Source organism: Coloeus monedula, assembly GCF_965178545.1.
Source record: "Coloeus monedula genome assembly, chromosome: 12".
Lineage (NCBI taxonomy): Eukaryota > Metazoa > Chordata > Aves > Passeriformes > Corvidae > Coloeus > Coloeus monedula.
This window is the reverse complement of record NC_138792.1, coordinates 723,209-741,259: the sequence shown is the minus strand read 5'-3', so window position 1 is coordinate 741,259 and position 18,051 is coordinate 723,209. Positions and strand designations below refer to the sequence as shown.

General features: G+C 58.6%; 1 protein-coding gene across 2 annotated transcripts in view; it reads right to left on the bottom strand.

The window, feature by feature from the left end:
- MID2 (midline 2) overlaps window positions 1-17,827 on the bottom strand; it is a 64,355-nt gene extending 46,528 nt beyond the window's left edge. The window contains exon 1 of one of the 2 annotated variants that reach the window (XM_082289665.1): window positions 17,784-17,827. The gene's annotated coding sequence lies outside the window, so the exon portion shown is untranslated. Of the gene's footprint in view, window positions 1-17,677; window positions 17,731-17,783 lie in introns of those variants that run through there. The other variant, XM_082289666.1, reaches the window with a different exon arrangement.
- Window positions 17,828-18,051: the final 224 nt, after the last annotated feature.

Below are 18,051 nucleotides of genomic sequence, written 5' to 3'. Positions count from 1 at the left end.
GAGCTCTTAACTCCCCATCCTGCTCCTTGCTTTTCCTGGCCATTGCTTTTTGGAGTAGCATGGGGAGGCAGAGCAGCGAAATTACAGTCAGCAAACTTCCACTACTGGCTGTCCTCCGCTGCACTCCACAACAGCCAGGGATGCCTAAATCAACTCCAGCTGGAGACAAACAAGCTGTATTTTTAGCTCCCTTCCCTTGCACGAGGCTGGAAAACAGCTCCCAGCAGGCGACTCAACCTGCTGCTCCCAACTCCAGTTTGCAGAGCAAACCAGGAGCTGCACCCCGAGTGCTACCCAGCAGCATCCCAGCGTGTTCCCAAACAGCCACGTAGTGACACGGAACCAGATCCAGCCTCTCCTTTCTCACCCACCACCCAGTGCACGAGTGGTACCTCCTGGTCCCCTCAGCGCCAGCAAGGCAGGCTCTGAGTGACGCCTCATCACACACACGGTGCCGTCCCTCAGCATGGATGTGCGGAGAGCCCCATTCAGTCACAGCCACAGGGACCCCTCACCCTGGCACTGCTGCAGGAACTGACCCTGTGAGAAGCAACGTGGTGCCCAGTCCAGCCCTGTTTCCACCCCAGGAACACCCTGGAGTGGTGCACGGGCTCTGCTTGGGGAGAAGAGGAAAAACCCTCTCCCCTGAGAGGGTGGGGAGGCCCTGGCACAGGTTGCCCAGTAAACCTGTGAATGCCCCATCCCTGGAAGCATCCAAGGCCAGCTTGGATGGGGCTTGGAGCACCTGGGATAGTGGATGGTGTCCCTGCCCATGGCAGGAGATTGGAATTGGATGAGCTTTATGGTCCTTCCAACCCAAACCAGTCTGGATTCTATGAAACAGGGCTGTAACCAAAGTGTGGGGGGATGACCCAGCAGCAGGAGAGGGTCTGGCTGCTGGAAGCCCCAGGCTGCTGCCAGCACCTGCAAACGGCACAGGTGCCACCCTGGGACCTGCCCCATCCCACCGTACACACCAGTTCTATCACACCCACCCTGTCGCACCATCTCTTCCCAATCGTCTGAAACAGGATTTGCAAGTGCCTGGAGGAGGCCTTGAGCTCTTCCTGCACCAGCTCAAGGGGCTTATAAAATAAATCCATTGGATATTTTGATACATTCATGCTGCAGCAGCTCTCGCTGGCCAAATGCAGCCTTGCACGCACACGCACACACGTTTTCTTTATAATTATTCTTCTTTTCCCCAAGAGAGACAGTGGAGAAGTAGCTGCATCCAAACAAGCAGAGGAGCACGAGGGCTCCCAGCAGCTTCCTCTCCACAGCTCCCAGCAGGTTCCTGAAGCGTCGGAGCCACTGCAGCCATGGGAAAGCAGCAGGGAGGAGACGCTCCTGGCCCTGTGCCTGGCTGCTTGCACTGTGCCATGCCTGCCCCAGGCCCCCTGGGCTCCCCCACGCCTGGCAGGATGAGGGGTCCCAAAGCACGGCGATGACACCCCCATCGCCACTCCGGGCACCTCCCGGCACTGCCCTTGGGCCCTCAAGCTGGAACACTTCCCACGCCATCCCTCACTGTGCCAGGCGCCAGAGACACAGCAGCTGCCCAGCCCTGAGAGCCCAGCACCCCCTGCACCAGCCCAGCTGAGGGGGCACAGCCCTTCCCACCTCCCCACAGCACCCACAGATTCTCTCTGGTTAGCAAACACAAAGATGAAAAAAAAAGGAAGGACAAGAACAGGATTTGTTTCATAGCCTGACCAAGACTGGGAAAAGAATTTAAAAATCAGGATGGGCGTGAGAGGCTCCCCAACACCCTTCCAGAGCCAACTGTCCCATGGAGCAATGTCTCACACTCCCACAAGCTCCCACATCCAACACTAAGCCTCACATGCAGCTCCACTGCTATCCAAGGGAAAACAATGTAAAAAGTTTAAACAGCCTTTGCTTTTGTTACAGAGGGACATTTGTATATTAACCTTGTTTTCCTTGCTGGGACGACAGCTTTCACCTGTGACATATCCAAGAGGAGCCTCAGGATGGGACAGGAGCAGGAGCCCTCTCGGAGGTGTGGAGGAGGCACAGGAGCCTGCTCGAAGGCAGCAGAGCAGCAGGTACAGGAGCCTGCCCAGAGGTGCAGGAGCCCCTCGGAGGAGGGAGGGGAGCCCTGCTCAAGGTGCTGCACCTGGCAAAGCAGCCATGCTGCCATCAGAGCCTTTCACGCTGCTCACTTTGATGTTCTCTTTCATGTCCAGGACTGACAGAGCACAAGGAATAGCTGATTAGATTAAAATCTGCTCTCTTTAGAGTCATTAACTCCCTAAACATAAGAGTTATAAAATAGTAACACTGTTTACAGGCAGCCCCGTGTCACTTGTGCCCAAGGGTCAGTGGTCCTGTTCATGCTGGCCTGCAATGATGATGTGCAGCAGCAGCAGGATAACAACACATGACATCCAACCAACCATTTTTTGTGTTGATCTGAGCTTTGCCCAAAACCCAGGGGAAAAAAAAAAATCAATGACTAACAAAACAGAAGAGCTGGGGAAAGGCAGTGAAGACCAGGGTGGCCAGAGCTGAGGGTAATGCAGGGCCAGTGCCAGGTCCTCTGGGACACAGTGACCGCTGCTTTTACTTCCAGCCCAGATGGGCTCCAAAACCTATGTGTCAACCTAGCACAGGAGCGTGGTGAGCCCCAGGGGTGCTCACCAAGGGTTCCTGGATACAAAGGTTCCGCCACCTCTTCTCCCAAATTATTATTTTCACAATATCGAAGCCCTTCATCAACATCTCAAGCTCAGAGGTTCCTCAGGAGGGATGCAGAGGTTTGGCACCAAGGGAAGAAGCAAGGAGAGACATGGAAGGAGGGATGCTGCCCACATCACCCCATCCATACCCAGGAGGGGGGACACCCTGGTGTACATCACCTGAGGCACAGGCAGCCAACCCAAAATCCATGCTTTACCCTCGAGGAGCATCCAGGCCCCATTTTTACCAATGTTTTCCATTTTATGTTTACCACATAAAGTTCCCTCTGGTCTCCCCCAGCACCAACCCTGGGCAGAGCTTGGCCAGCCTTCAGAGTCCCACATAAGGATATCCAGACCTGTTCAGACAAATGTTAATTCTGCAGGTTGGTATTTTCCACACCAAGTATGATTATTTATTTATTTCCCCTCCCCCTTTTTATCCCTCTTTTTTTTTTTCCTTCCCCTCCCGCTAAAAAGCTCCAGCAGAGATTGCTCAGCCCCTTCCAAGAATGAGGCTTTAGAAGAGCTATGCTGCTCCACCCGTGCATTAATGAAAAAGTAATAAAATATGGCAACCCTTTCCTTAATTGGCTCAGCGACAGCAGGATACAAAATCTGGGCAGCAGTTGTCTCTATGCTTTTTGTTGTCCTCGGGAAAATTAGTTCACAACTGGATCACTGTGGAGGGGAGGGCAGAACAGCCCGTGCAGCAGCCGCATCTCATTCATCGGTTCCCGAGGAGCCCGGCGCAGCCCCCGCGGCAGCAGGGACCCCTTCTGAGCTCGAGGGGGACAGGTCAGCGACCCTGCACTCCTGCCAGCATCAGCCTTCCCAGCCAGCTTCCCTGAATCCGCCCTTGGCACGGGCCTGTCCAGGAGGAGCAGGGCCCTAGGAGGGAACACAGCACCCCGCCGTGCAACCAGCAACAGCTTCTGACCTAAGGAAGGCACCCCAGGGAGGGGGGGGGCCATCAGGCTCCTCCAGCCATTCACATCCAGCGTTACCTAATTTTTCTGTGCTTTATTTGCATCAGCTGTGCATATTTAACACCAAATTTGAAGCTCAAAGCCGCAGCCAGCACAGAGCATCCCCAGCCAGGCCAGCACAGAGCACCCCTTGGCCACATCATCACCCCTACTCCTCCCTCCCAGCACACCTGAACACACCCAACAGAACTTGCCCTGTCCTCCCACCACTCCCACCATAATAACTCCACAAATTTGTCTGAGGCTTTCTGAAAAAACCAATGATCTGTCTCCCAGCTGCCCTCCCCAATCACTTTATTGCTGTACTAGAAAAAGAACACCCCCTGCTGCAGTTAAACTGGATTTCCCCTAGAAAAGCCAGTGTTGCTGTCCCTAATCCATCAAACTGAAGAAGCATTTCCATACCAGCTTTAATTATTTTCCCAACCAATTTGCTTGGTGCTACGGCAAAGTTGCTCCACGTAATTTCCACTTCTCTCCCTGCATCTCTTAATGAAGGGCAGAGCCAAGAGGCTGCGTTCCCAGGCAGCAGCTCCCTTCAATGAGAGATCCCTGTCTGCTGGCAGTTCAGCTGCTCCATCTGTAAACCCTTCAGAAGAGCCACCAGAGCCCACCCGGCCCTGGCCACCTGTGCTCTTTAACTCCTTCCTTTGCACAGCACCTTACTCCCCCTGGGAATTTCACCTCCATTGCTGCCTTCACTGATGGGAAGATCCCATTTTGCTCCATCACAAAGTCCCCTGACTCCTGAATGTCTCCTGTCAGGCTCCAATGTTGGGAGGAGCCCCCCACATGCTACTGGGTGCCCTGATCACCTCTGCCCTCACTGCTTGCACAACTAGTTTTGGATGGGGTTTTTCTCCCCCTCATTCCACAAAAGGGATTATTTCCCAATGTGTGAACTCCACACCAGCCTCAGTTACTAATATGCAGGCACGAATCCAAGCTGGGGTGCTCCAGCCCCACATCAGCACCCTGGTCCAGCACAACCCCCCAAGCCAGCACTCCCCTCCCAGCAGCAGCAGGTCCCTGCACCCCTGATCCAATCCCTCCCAGGGGGCCCCTCCTCTGGTCTGAGGTGCTGCATTTCCCACCCCCACTTCTCTCCCTCTCCTCTCCGATAACATCTGTTCATGGAGCAGCTCCAGAGACCCCACCACCCACTCCTGCAGGGATTCCAGTGGTTTCCACACACCCCAGGAGCCCTCATCCCAAAGACGCTGCTCCCGCCCAGCCTGCACTGCCGACCACCCCCTCCTGCCAGCGCTGCAGCCCCATGCTTCCCATTGCTCTAAACGGCTGATAATCCACTCGCAGCTGGCAGAAATCCATGGATCCTCCACTGGTTCCAGCAATGCCACAAAACCTTCCCCCCTGCATCCACTTCTGATGAGGAACAACGAGCCCTGCTCCTGTGGGCTGGGATGTGGGATATGGGGAGGGCGCTGGGCAACAGGAGCAGTTTTTGGGCCCAATGCTAAACATCAGCTACTGACATCAACTTGTCCAACAGGATTGCAGCATAGGATGAGGTACAAATGTGTTGTTATTTGAGTGGGTCATGACTGCAAAAGGACACAGCCATTGCCGAGCTGTGCTCCCTGTTCTCCCAGGCTGGTGCCAGCCTTGCAGCACATTATCGGGATTTCATGGAGATCTTGACCAGGGAGCAGCAGCAGCTCCAGGAGCTTGGGTTTCCTGCAGGCTAAAGCCTACAAGGTTCACCTCACCTCATTCACCTCCATGATGTCAGAGAAGCAAGCACCAAAGAAAGATCCTCTGTTTGATCTCCAGTGATATCCTGGTACAAGGGAAGATTTTGCCTCTTTTCTACAAACAGTGCCCAGGGAGGTGACAGCTCCTGGAGTGCTCCCAGAGGACCTCAGCACAGCATGTTCCACCAAGGACTCCCAGGGGATGTGGTGTTTGGAGCCCTTGAGCTGCAGGGTGGATCAGGAAGGGATTCCCTGCAGTTTGCTCCCTGGCTCCTGCAGCCATACAACAGGAATCGTGCCATGAGGATTCCTCATCAGCTGGAGGGGCTTGAAGACGCCCCAGGCAGCAACGGTGCACCACACGGGAACCTTCCCCTGCCCTCTCCATCAGTGGCCTGAGAGCTGACAGGACACAAAAGGCCCAGGGCACCTCTCCAGCCCCTCCGATGTGGCAGGTCCCTGGAGCACAGCACAGTTGCTTCCAGTTCTTGGGGAAGACAGCAGCTCCCCAGGGTCCCCAGCACTTCCCTCCCCAATCCATGAAACCTGGGGCTGCAGCAGCCAGGCTCAGCCTCTGGCAGGTCACAGCCCATGGCAACCCTCTTCCCCACACACTGCATATGTCAGTCCGTCTGCCCGTCCATCCATCCCATTCCCCCTGCAATGCCCAAACCCACAGTCCCTCTGCCAGCAGCTGCCACCACAGCTCGGAGGCTGAAACCTTGGCTGAAGCTGGGGGGTCACAGCGATGCTGAGGGCTGGGAGGGGGGGCCGCAGCACTGCCAGGGACAGCTGCAGGCACGTGGCTTTAGTGGGAGCAGTCCCACCTTCCCAAGGCCATCGCAGATGTGAGTGACCCCCTTCCAGCCTGAGAAAAGCAGCTGGGGACTGGGCACGCCACCAAACTGGCACATCCAGCACTCACAGAGCCCTGGCAGCCCTGCCATCCCCCTGCCACCCCCCTGCAAATCGTCCCTCCCCTCCTGCCACAGGACTCCACTGCTCCAGGTCTCACCACCCCTCCCCTCCCTTACCTCTCCGGCAGCTCTGTGCTCTCCAGCTGATGCTATACGGCAGGCGAGCAGACCCAGCACTCATGTCTGCACCAGCAGCTCCTGAAAGCAGCCCTGCTCCCAGCTGGCTCCTGCCAGACCACACATGACAGCAGTCTTTTGATCTGAGCCCTTCTCCAGGCACACCCTGTGGCTCCGCATCCTTCCCCTCTTCCTCAGCCACCGCCTGCAGTGCAGCTCCAGCCCAGCCTCATCCCACCACAGCCAGCAGCCCCAGGCCCAGCAAGGATGAGGGAGGGCATGGCTGCAGCGGCAGCTGGTGCTCTGGGATAACCTTTGGGCTCCAGAGCAAGTCACAGCTCTGATCCCCCAGATGGATGCTGCGGAGATCATCCAGCTCTGCACAGAGATCGGTCCTGCTGAGGAGGAGCGTACTGCAAGGCAAACCCCTCGGTCTCTCCAGAGGCTGGAGCAGCAGCAGCCGGCTCCGGTGCTCACAGCCCCAGTGCCATACCAGGGGACTGGCATCCTTCAGGGCCTGCACCCCACGAGGCACACCAGGGTTATCCCCACTCCAGTGCTTCCTCCAGGACACCGAGCACCAGCGCAGGACACTGCCACTACTCACCCACAGAGGAGAGGAGTTCAAAGAAGTGCAGAGACATGACCACAGCGAAGGCAAGGTTGGGGTCATGGCAAAGCCCACCATGGGAAACAGCCGGGGGACACGGACCCACACCTGGGAAGGTACCCGTGCTGCTGCCACGTGAGCATGACACAGCGAGGGGCCAGTGCATCCCAGCAAGGAGCTGGCCCCTCACCAGTGCTCCCCAGGACCCCTCCAGCCATGCAAAAGTCAAAGCTCTGCTGCAGGGATGTTTTCTGGGAGATGGAATAACAACAGAACCTCAATCAAAGAAGGGGGGCTCCCCCTGCGCGGCACAATCCCACCCCAGCGAAGGCACAGAGCCCGAGAGGGGCATCCCCCCACTGTGCCGCCCGACCGGTTCCGGGCACTGCCCCTCTGCACCACCTGACCCACGCTGGGAAGGGACAAAACTGAATGAGGCCAAGGGAGCAAGAACGGCTCTGGAGGGGAAGGGAGCTGCTGTCGGAACCAAAGGCTTTGTCACATCCCTGCTGGCTCAGGGCTGCTGTGTGTCCTGATGGAGCTCCGAGGAGCACACGTGCCCCGGCACCACGCCAGCCCCCAGCCCAGGAGAACACACGCTGCCCATGCCACCGTTTCAGTCCCTTTGTGCTGCTCAGTGCAGCAGCAGGACAGAAGCAGCTCCGACCCCCGGCAGATCCCGGCCTCGCGCTGCGGATGGAGGCTCTGCAGGCAGCCCGGAGCCCTGTCGCTGTCCCGACCCGGCGCCCTCGCCAACTTCCCCACCCCAAAACGACAGATCGGCTGCACTTCCGACAGATACCACAGAGCCGGGAAACCCAAGGGCCATTGTGCTGCTCTGTGCAAGGTTAAATATATCTGCACAGCTCCTTGGGCTGCATTCCTGGGAGGCTGGAAGGATAAACAAGACTTCCTGCAGGAACTGGAGACAATGGGGGGATAATTAGTGTTAATGCCCAGTGCAGAAACAATGCAGATATTTTGGACTTTTACACCCTCCTCCCCCCACCCCCCAAAATGCTCAGAAAGAGGCACTCAGACAGGTGTAACTGGGCCACCTAAAAGAGATAAATCATTTAAAATGAGGGGAGCTGCCGCTGCCGAGGGTGCAGCCTGGGGCTTCACCATTCCAGGTCCAGGCACAAGAGGACAAATCTCGGAGACACGTTTTTCCCAGAGCCAGCCCAGCTCAAGCTGGCCGGGGGGGTCCCAGCAGAGGAGGTTTGGAGATGGAGCTTGTGCCCCTGCCCCAGCCGTGCTTCCTTTGCAGCACGGCACAGCCAGCGATGCCAGCGCTGTTCTGGATCAGCCACGGGCAAACTGCAGAGAGCTCCGGCAGGGCTGCACCCCAGGTGCCACAGGGATGGGATCCCCACGCCTCCCTCCGCAGCCAGCCTGAGGATGCCACACTGCTGTTCCTACAGTAACCTCCTCTTCATTCCAGAGAAGGCCCAACTAGGGCTCGTTTTCAAATCACAGCAATTCTTAATCCTTTTTCCTACCCCAGTCCCTTGGGAGTGCTCCGTGGACCAGCCAGATTTCCCAGTCCTCCTCCCGTACTGCGGAGTGACAGAGGGAGTGACAGAGTGCTCCCCGGACACTTTTCCAGCGCATTACACAGGTCATTTAAAGCCTTTCAGGACAAAATGCTCCCGCGCCCTGAGGTGACTCAAAACCATTAGCATCTCTTTGGGAAGGCCTCTCCACCCACACCACTGCTGCACAGGAGCACTTCTGCCCTTCATCTCAAAATAAAATACATTTATGAACAAAAAAGCACCAATTCCCCTTGACCCAGCCTCCCCCCGCAATATCCCCTGCCAAGGGGCTGCATCTCTAGAGAGAGAGGAGGAGGCTCCAGCACACAGAAGGGACAGGCCACTGCCGGTCCCCATGTCCCATGCTCTGCTCTGAATGTCACCAACACCCACAGCGGTGTCCTTCACACCTTACGAAGCACATCAAAGGATGCTCCACCAGCAGTACCACACTGCATCCTCTGGATCAGCCCCAAGCTCCCTCCCCAGCCACCCAGGAGGGGTTTCCTGAGCCAAGGACACCAGCACAGCCGTTCCAGTGCAGGACATGGATTCCCACGGCTCATGCCAGGATGGGGATTAACTGCTGATGGCAGGCTCAGAGCTCACACAGCCAGGGGAGAACCACGCAGCTCACCCCAGCACCCCATGGATCAGCCTGTGGCAATGGACCAGGGAACAACCCTGAACCCAGCACAGGCTGCACCCCAGAGCACACCAAACAAAAGTCCACCGTCCCCACCCAGTTCCTGGAGGACCTGGACCGTGCTGGTTGCCTCCCATCACCCCTGTTCCTGGCCAGCCCCACCACACTGCATCTCTCCAAAGTTCTCCTCCCAGCTCTGAGGGGCAGCCAAGGTAATTTTGGCAGCGCGCAGGAGCTGCGGATCTGCCTGCCATCCCTTTCAGCTCTGCTCAGCTGCAATTCAGGAGACAAAGCAGGTAACTACAAAGGTAATTTCCTCCTGCCATCCCGCTCCCTCCCTGTGGGCTGCCGGAGGGAGGCAGAGGCTTCTGGCGACAAGAGGCACGACAAGAGGCACGGCACAGACAATACCTGCTCTCACGCACTGACGAGTTCTTTAATGATCTGAATGGAACCAAAAACGTTCCGAATTTTGCATTTGTCACAATCACAGATGATGCCAGAACCTCGCTGGGGTTTGACACACCAAGGTGCCTTTGCCTCCTAGAGCATCTGACACTGCTGGTTCCCTGTGGGACACCGCTGCGGCTCCAGGGACAGAGGCACAGCTCACAGCTGCTGAGGAATGACAAGTGCACACAAATTCCTGGGGTGCTGGAGGGAGCATAGCACTCTGCAGGGTCACTCTGGGACTGACCACAACAGTGCCCAGAGGCTGGGAAAAGTACTGACAGGAGCAAAAGAGTTTAAAAGAAGAATAGCATTATATATACAGATATACATTCAGTCTGGCAGGCCCATGGTCTCCCTCATCCAAGTGCTGGAGCACTGAGCAGCTTTCCAAGGCCCCTCTCCTGCCCACTGTCACCCCCACATGCAGCAAGGACACCAGGCCAGTGCCAGAGCTGGGTCTGGTCCCACGGTGGCCCTGGCATGGCCAAGGGGCTGTGAGGAGTCCCCAGTCCTGTGGCACCTCCCTCCGTGACACTGGTCACCCTGCCACCACTGAGTGACCCCGCAGAGCATCTGAGTCACTTCCCAACGTGCAGGGGCACGGCTGTAATGCTGCGATGATTATTCATGAGATGAAGCAGCTAAACGACTTCAGGAATCAGATGAAAGTGATGGGAAAAGGCTGAAAGATTAAATGCCAGAAAACCACAAACATGTCACGTGGAGACACGACAGGGAGGTGACAGCACCAGCACCCCTAGAGCCTCCTCTGATGCCAGCCAGAAGCTGGGCTCCTCCCTTCCCAATACAACAGAGCTGCTGACCAGAGCAATGTCCTTCCCAGAAATTCAGTTTTGCACTATCTGCAGGCTCTCACAGCTGGCACAAGGCAGCCCAAATGCTGGGAGAGCAAGGAGGCCAGGAAGGATCCGATCTGGATTTGGGGGCCAAGAAGAAAAATCACAGAGGATAAAAACAAGGAGACTGTTCCTGGGAGAGGCCAGCCCTCATCAGGGAGAAACCGGAGAATTCCCAGGAGAAAAGCAAACCTGAGAGGCAAAGCACAGAGAAGCGGGGATCCTGGAGAATGCCAGGCATGGCCGTGGGGATCCCAGAGGACACATCCCACCACCAGCCACAGAGGAGAAGGAACGTGACAAGGAAGAAGACTCTGGAGGGTTGCTCCTCACCAAGTCACGCAGCTCAGCACTCACCACTCTTCTGCCAGACAAACCCCATCCTGTTCTCCTTCCTGCAGGCACACAAACGCTGCCAGCACCAGGGAGCAGAGCAGGAGCCACTGCAGCCAGGGAAAAACCTTCAAGCTAAAAAGAAACCTTAAAGCATGTTTCTGAGAGGGGAAAACAACACAGGCAGTGAGAGACACCGGCAGAGAGCACAAGGCCAGGTCCCAGTGGAGTTTCTGAGCCGGCCGGGATCCTGGCTCGGTGCTCCAGCCCCTGCACTCAGCATTCAGCGCCAGGAGCGCCAGCAGCGCTGCAGGGCAGCGAGGGGGGAGAGAGAACCCCAGGCAACACAGCGCTGCCAGGGTTCCAGCCGGGCTCGGGAGACGCCGACGTGCACAGAGGCTGCTCCGGGGACGTGCTCCCCACGGCTCCCCTGGGCCGGCTGCAACATCAGCTGCTTAAGATAAACAAAATGCCATTACATGGCCTGAGCCAGTGTGTTTCTGCAGCAGGCCAGAGCTGTGGGATGCCTGCTGCACCTGGGGAGCATGGCACTGCGCTGGCACACCGTGCTCCTGGGTGAGAATCCACTGGGGTCCACAGGGGGCTCTGGGGATGGAGACTGAGCCCTGCTCACCTGGGGTCACCTGGACCTGGCTGCCCAGGACTGTGACCTGCTGGGTTCCAAATACCTCCATAGACTGAGACTCCAAAGCCTCTCCAGGCAGCATTTCACCAATCTCACACTTTAAACACCCCACATTTTCTCCCATGAGATCTCAGCCAGATGCAAGGAGGTAAGAATAGAAGATGCACACACCTCGTCCAAATCCACGGTACCAGGGCAGCAATCACCAGCAGCCCTGGCTACTCCTGGCTGTCCCACCAGGGTAAAACCCCTCATGCGGGACTTCCAAAGCCTGGATCCACATCTGCTCTCTTGCATGGGAAGCAAGCACAGTGCTGGGGCTCTGGAGGACTTACAGGAGGGCTGTGAAGCTCCTGTGTCTCTTCTTTCCCCACTGCATAGACTGCAGACCCCTGCCACCCTCATGTGCCTCATTCCCAAACCATCTGCCTCCAGCCAGCGATGAAGAGAAACTGCTGAGAAAGAACCCAGAGAGCAGCTCCCACACACCCCAGAACCTTGGACACCCCAGGCAGCACAAGCACACAGCCAGCAGTGCCACCATCACAGTGTCGCACTGGGGCTCAGCATCAGCACGACAGGGCAGGTAGCAGCCTGAGCCAGTACAGCATCCAGCCAAAACCCCAGCCTGCTCCTTAAAGAAGTGTTGAGCCAGGTCACTCTGCAGCTCAAAACCCCCCAAAACTCCTCACCCCCAGGAGGCCCAGGGGGCAGTGAACGAGAGCAGCTGCCTACAGCCCCATACCACGAGCTCAAAGGCCGCTGCTACCGCCCCAGCCCACCCCGGCTCTGGGTTCTTGAGCATTCTTGAGACCACCCTTCCCTGCCTCACTGCACTTAGTCCTGTTACACAACGAGGTTTGTGGGGTTCTTTGAGGGCCACCCACGAAATGCATTTAAGTTGCTCTGTGTCTCTTTGAAAAAGAAAGCTAATTTATTCCTCAGTATGGCTGCTGCGCTGCCAGGGGATGCTGCGGGCTACACCTTGGAGAGCTGGCCCACCCCCACCTCCCCTGTGCCCCCACAGATCTTCTCCACATAACACCAACTGCCCTGGGCCTGAACCCTGCTCCAGCCAGGCCTCTGCCTCCTGCCTCAATGTAATTTTTTCCCCTTCAGTCAACCAACTCAAAATTGAGTTTGTGTATTAAAGCAAAATTTAATTTCTAGGCCATTATCCCAACGTGGTGTAGTTCCTGCATCTGCAGAACGAGCAATAGGCAAGCAGACTGAGCAGTTCATTTCCCTCTTAGACACGAATCTCAGTTATAAACAACAATAATGACATTCCGCAGAGGCATGGAGCCCTTTCATTTTGAATCCCACGGAAAGTGTGTGAAGCTGGGGGACCCCAACACAACTGACACATGGAGCTGCTGTACGTGTTCCCGCACGGCTGCAACACACATCCCTTGCATCTGCCCTCAGAGTCTCAGTGATGCAGCAAGTTTTCGTTTATTTCTCACACTGCTTTTTCACAAGCCTCTGGGTTTTCCTTCTCCCCCTCTAGCAGAGTCTCCAGACAGTGAGATCTATAAAATACACAGTTCTGAGACCTGAGAGCTTGCAGCATCCAACTGCAACATCCATAAAAAAGTCCCAGAAAAATCAGAAACTCCAACTCTCCCAAACAAACAAAAACCCCACACAACTCTCCCCTCCCTCTCCCCCACTTCCCTTCAGTCACTCTACTCTTTTGAGAGCAAAAAACTCAGAAGCAGTTTAACCCACACAGTGACAGCAGCGTCCCCATTCATTCACAAGCCGCTCTGGCTGAGATTCCATTCCAACTGGATCCCATCCACACCCTTTTCCTGTCCGAGAGCGGAAATCCCACGGGAAATGCCCCAAAGGAAGCAAACCAGATGCCACCACCCAGCCGGGAAGACCTGGCGGCGGCGTTGGGCTCCTGCAGCAGCTCCTCACTGGGACCTCCCAGCCAGCACAGCTTCAACAGTAAACAGAATCAGAATCACCAAAAGCCTTTTCCACTTTGATTTAAGAGACTCCCCCAGTTCAGCACAGTCCAAAATGCTCCTGGACCATGCCAGGGCAGCCCTGGCTGAGGTGGGGGCAGACACAGAGCACACCGGGCTTCCCCACACACCTGGGCAATGGGGGACATGATGGCACCTCAGTGGTGCAGCGTCCCCTCCTCGGTCCTGGGCTCTGGGAGCAGCCACTGGTGTAGCACCAGGGGACATTTGGGACAGCCCACATCCTCTATGAGCAAACGCACACAGAAAGGGACATCATGTCGGGGGACAGAAGCGGGGACAGGGACATGATATTTAGGTTGAACATCAGGAAATGTTTTTTCACCCAGCAGGTGGCTGAACACTGGACAGGCCCCTCAGGGAAGTGGTCACGGCCCCAAGGCTGCCAGAGCTCAAAAAGCACTTGGACAATGCTTTCAGGCAGATGATGAGATCTGCCCAGGGCCAGGAATTGGACTCAATGCTCCTGATGTGTCCCTTCCAACTCAGTCTACTCTATGATTCCATGAGAGGGATGACAGCAGCACCAAAACACAGGGAACGCCCCCAGCAGAGAGATGTCCCCTGCCCTCCTGGCACCCAGGGCACTCCAGGTTTGTTTGCTGGGGGAGGAAGCCAACCCACAGTGACACGGGGGCCAGTGAGCTGCATGGAGGCTGACTGGCACCACCAAGCTGAGACTGCATGAAAAGGAGATAAAAAGTGGTCCAGCCTGACCCCCCACCAGCCCCGGCTGCACCCCAATTTTTGTCACCCAGCCCCATCCCCACACTGGGGTGGTCCTGGGGGCCAGCAACCCACTTCTCTCCCCTCTGTGTTGACAGGCGTTACTGGGGGCTGGGGGCTGCCTTCCCCACAGCAGTAAACAAGGGCAAGGGTGTCCCCACCCTGGCCACAGGACCCGCCTGGCCCCAGGGCAGGGGCCCAGAGTGGAGGCAGAGGGATGGACTGCCAGCAAGCACAATCGGCTGTTTCCTGAGAAAGTGCAGCTCACAAAAGGGGCAATTCTGCCACCGGCCATGCTCCCTGGGCCAGGGGCTGGGATGAAGACAGGGGAAGGGCAGATGCTGAAGCCACCACATCCTGCCGATGCTGGCAGGGCTCCACCACTGGCACCCCAAAAGCCGGGGCTGCAGCGTGCCTAGCTCTGCCCCACGTCTTCCCAAGGATGACACAGCCACAAGCTCGGGGCTCAGCACCGGGCCCCTCCCTGCACCCATGCATGAGAGGCAGGTCCGGGGCCGCTGGCACCAAGGTCCAACCCGAAGTTTGCAGCACTGTGTAAGAACACACGCAGGCACCCAGGATCCGAGGGGTGAGACGCTCCCTGCATGCCGCTGGAGCCCCCCGCCCTCGCACAGCACAAGGCGCCTTTCAGAGCCACACAGACACACCATTCTCCCGCTGCTGACCTCCTTGCCCTGGCATTTTTGGGATCCAGGCTCCACAGTAGCGAGCGATGGCGTTGGAAGCAGCAGCTTGAGGCCGGTCAGCAGCATCCCCACGTGTGTGCTCGCTAATTGGAGGGGCCGCTCGTTCGCACAAGATGAAGGTACAGCCAGGCACTCATTAGGCTGCAACACACACTCGCTTTCCAGGCAAAGAACACTGAAAACAAGGGAAAGCAGCAACACAGGCTCCAGCCCCCCCAGGGCTTTGCCCCTCCCCAGGAGGGAGCTCAGGGGAGCAGCCACAGACCCTCCCGCCCCAATGAGGGGAGCACCAGCCTCAGAAGGGTTTCGAGCAGGCAAGGCAGGTTTGTTACAGAAGGTGTGTTCGTTACCGGCAGCAGCAACTCCTTCTACAGGAGCAAAATAATCACACTGCCCATCATCTTCATTTAATGAACCAGCTGGGCAGCCTGCAGAGACAGTTCTGGTTCCAGCATCTGATGGGACAGCCATGGTCTCTCCAGTGACCAGCCTTCAGGATGCACCAACCCCTTAAAGCCAGGGGCTGACCCAAGGGCTAAAAGGCTCAACACCCCCCTCCCCACTACAAAAGCCTCGACTGACGGCTCAGAAACCCACAGAGACCCCAGGGGAATCACAGTGTGGGTTTGGAAACACCTATCCATCCCTAGAGGGGATGTAGCAGGAGACAACATAATCCTGGCTTTAAAAGTAAGTAATTTATCAATCTCGTAAGTCCCAGGGCCGATCTCACCCCACTCACACACATGCCCACACACCGACACACGCCCCTGAGCCGTGCCTGTACCTTGGAGGCCAGCACAGCTCAGCGGGTGCACGCTGTGCGAGGCAGGGATTTATCACCCACTGCAGCTCCATTTCTTTTGCAAAGCAGCATTTCCAAACCAGGCAGGATGCAGGCTGTGCACGGGCACAGCCTCCCAGCCGCCATGGAAGGCTGCGCAGGGCACAGACCCAGCTCTGAGCACAGCAGCCGGCACACCCAGGGCTCTGTAAGCACCTGCCTGAACCGAGACAGCTGCTGCTGTCGTTGGCATCAATTCATCCTTCCTCCTCGTATTCCTACTGCACTTAACTGTCTTTTCCCAGGTGCATCCTCAGGGAACATCCCCTCAGTGCGAGAGCATTCCAGCACCGCTGCCTGGGCCAGCCTCCCTCCTTCCCTCCCTCCCTCCGTGCTTTTATTACCCCTTGGCCAGGGGCACAAGCCAAGCACGGAGCCTCGAGTCTGCTCCTCGATGGTGAAATGCAGCAGCAACAACCTCAGCACAGAGCCCATGGCACGCGTGGGAGCGGAGGCAGCTCCACCACAGCCCCCCAGCACTGACTGAGGGTCACCACACGCTGCTGCAGCGGGGGGCACAGGAGAGAAGGGCACTGCTGACCACATCGGAAGGGTCAAGGAGCAGCTCGGGCCCACACTCAACGCCCTGCAGGCAGGCCGACAGGTCGGTGGCACCTCCCGGGTTTGCCAGACGCTGCCCGACGAAGCCCCTCTGCCACCTGGGAGCCAACAGTGCCCTGTGCTCGGCTGCCAGCTCCCACCCGGCTGCGGCAGCTCCTCCGGCAGAGCCGGTCTCCTTGAAGCCGCCTTCCGACAACACAAGCTGAGCCGAAACCTCCAGGCTGGCTGGGGAGACCTGGGCGACAGCCAGGAAGGGCAGGAGCCATTAACGCCGGCGTGTCCGGACTTGAGGGAATGACGGAGCAAGCAGAGCCATCTGCCCTCTCCAGAAACTCCGCAGACCGCTGGGCAGAACGGCCCTTCACCGCACTCCAGCCCTTGCCAGCTGTGCTCTAGCCCTGCCAGCTGTGCACACAGGGGCAATAAACCTGCGGTCCGGATGTTTTTTGAGGCAAAACACAAAAATAAAGCGCGAGGAAGAGGTGTCACTCGGGCACGTTTTCCAGCAGCTCCACAGATCCTCGGCGCAAGCGAACACACTCCGCTGCCGGCTCAGCAGTGACACCCGAAAGCGCGGGCAGTACCCCGGCAATGTCTCCCGGCCCCGGGGCACCGGGGGCAGCGCTGGCAGACCCCCCCGCACGGGGCTGTCTCTCCCCTGCGGCTTCCGAAGCGGCGGCCACGGAGCCCGCTGCTGTTTAACTTCACGGCCCGGGAGTTTATCAGATTCCAGCCGCGCTCGGGGAAGGGGCGTGGGGGGGCCCAGGGGCAGTACCGGCCCCGCACCGGCTCTGCGGCAGCGACGACAGCCCGGCACCACGAACCGCCGGCACCCGAAGTGCGGGCACGGGGCTGGGCGGCGGGAGGGATACGGCACTCTCCACTATAAAACCCGGGGCGAGGGGGAACGGCGACGGGGACGACGAGGTGGGCGCGGGATCCCTAAAGCCGCGGGCAGGGAGCCGGGAGCCGGCGAGTTCGTACCCGCTCCGCCCGTAACGCACCGCCGCTCCCCAGCAGGACGGCTCCCGGCGACCCGAGGGACCGGGAAGGCCGCGGGCAACCCCGAGCGGGGACAGGCCACCCGGCTCTCCCCGCCAAGCGGCGGAAGGTGCCGGGGCGGGCTGGCAGACGCAAACGGGGGAGGCGATTGGGAGCGGGGGGAGCCGGCAACGGCTCCCGGGAGGGGCGGGAGCCCCCAGCCCCGGCACTTGCTGCGAACCCGCGGGAAGGGCCGCGCTGGGCGGCCGGCTCGGTGCTTCTTCCCGCCCCGGTACCTACCGGCGGGCCGCGGCATTCCCCCCGATGCTGGTACCTACCGGCGGCCCGCGGGAGCCGGCACGACACGACACGGCACGACACGACACGGCACGACACGGCCCGGCCCGCCCCGGTGCCCCCGCCCGCCCCGGTGCCGGTACGTACCGGCGGCCCGCGGGAGCCTCCCCGCCGCTGCCCGGGCATCTTGGAGGCGCGGGGACACGGCGGCGGCGGCGCGCGCGGGGCGGGGCGGGGCGGGGCGGGGCGGGGCGGGCGGGGCCGCGCGCGCTCACTGGCCCCGCCCCTCCCGCTCGGCCCCGCCCCGCCGCAGGTGAGGCCGCGGCGCCGCCGGCAGCGGGGCCTGGAGCCCGCGGGGTGCGGGGACACCGTGTGACCCTGTGGGAGCGGGGCCGTGCGTGTTCCCGTGGGGAAT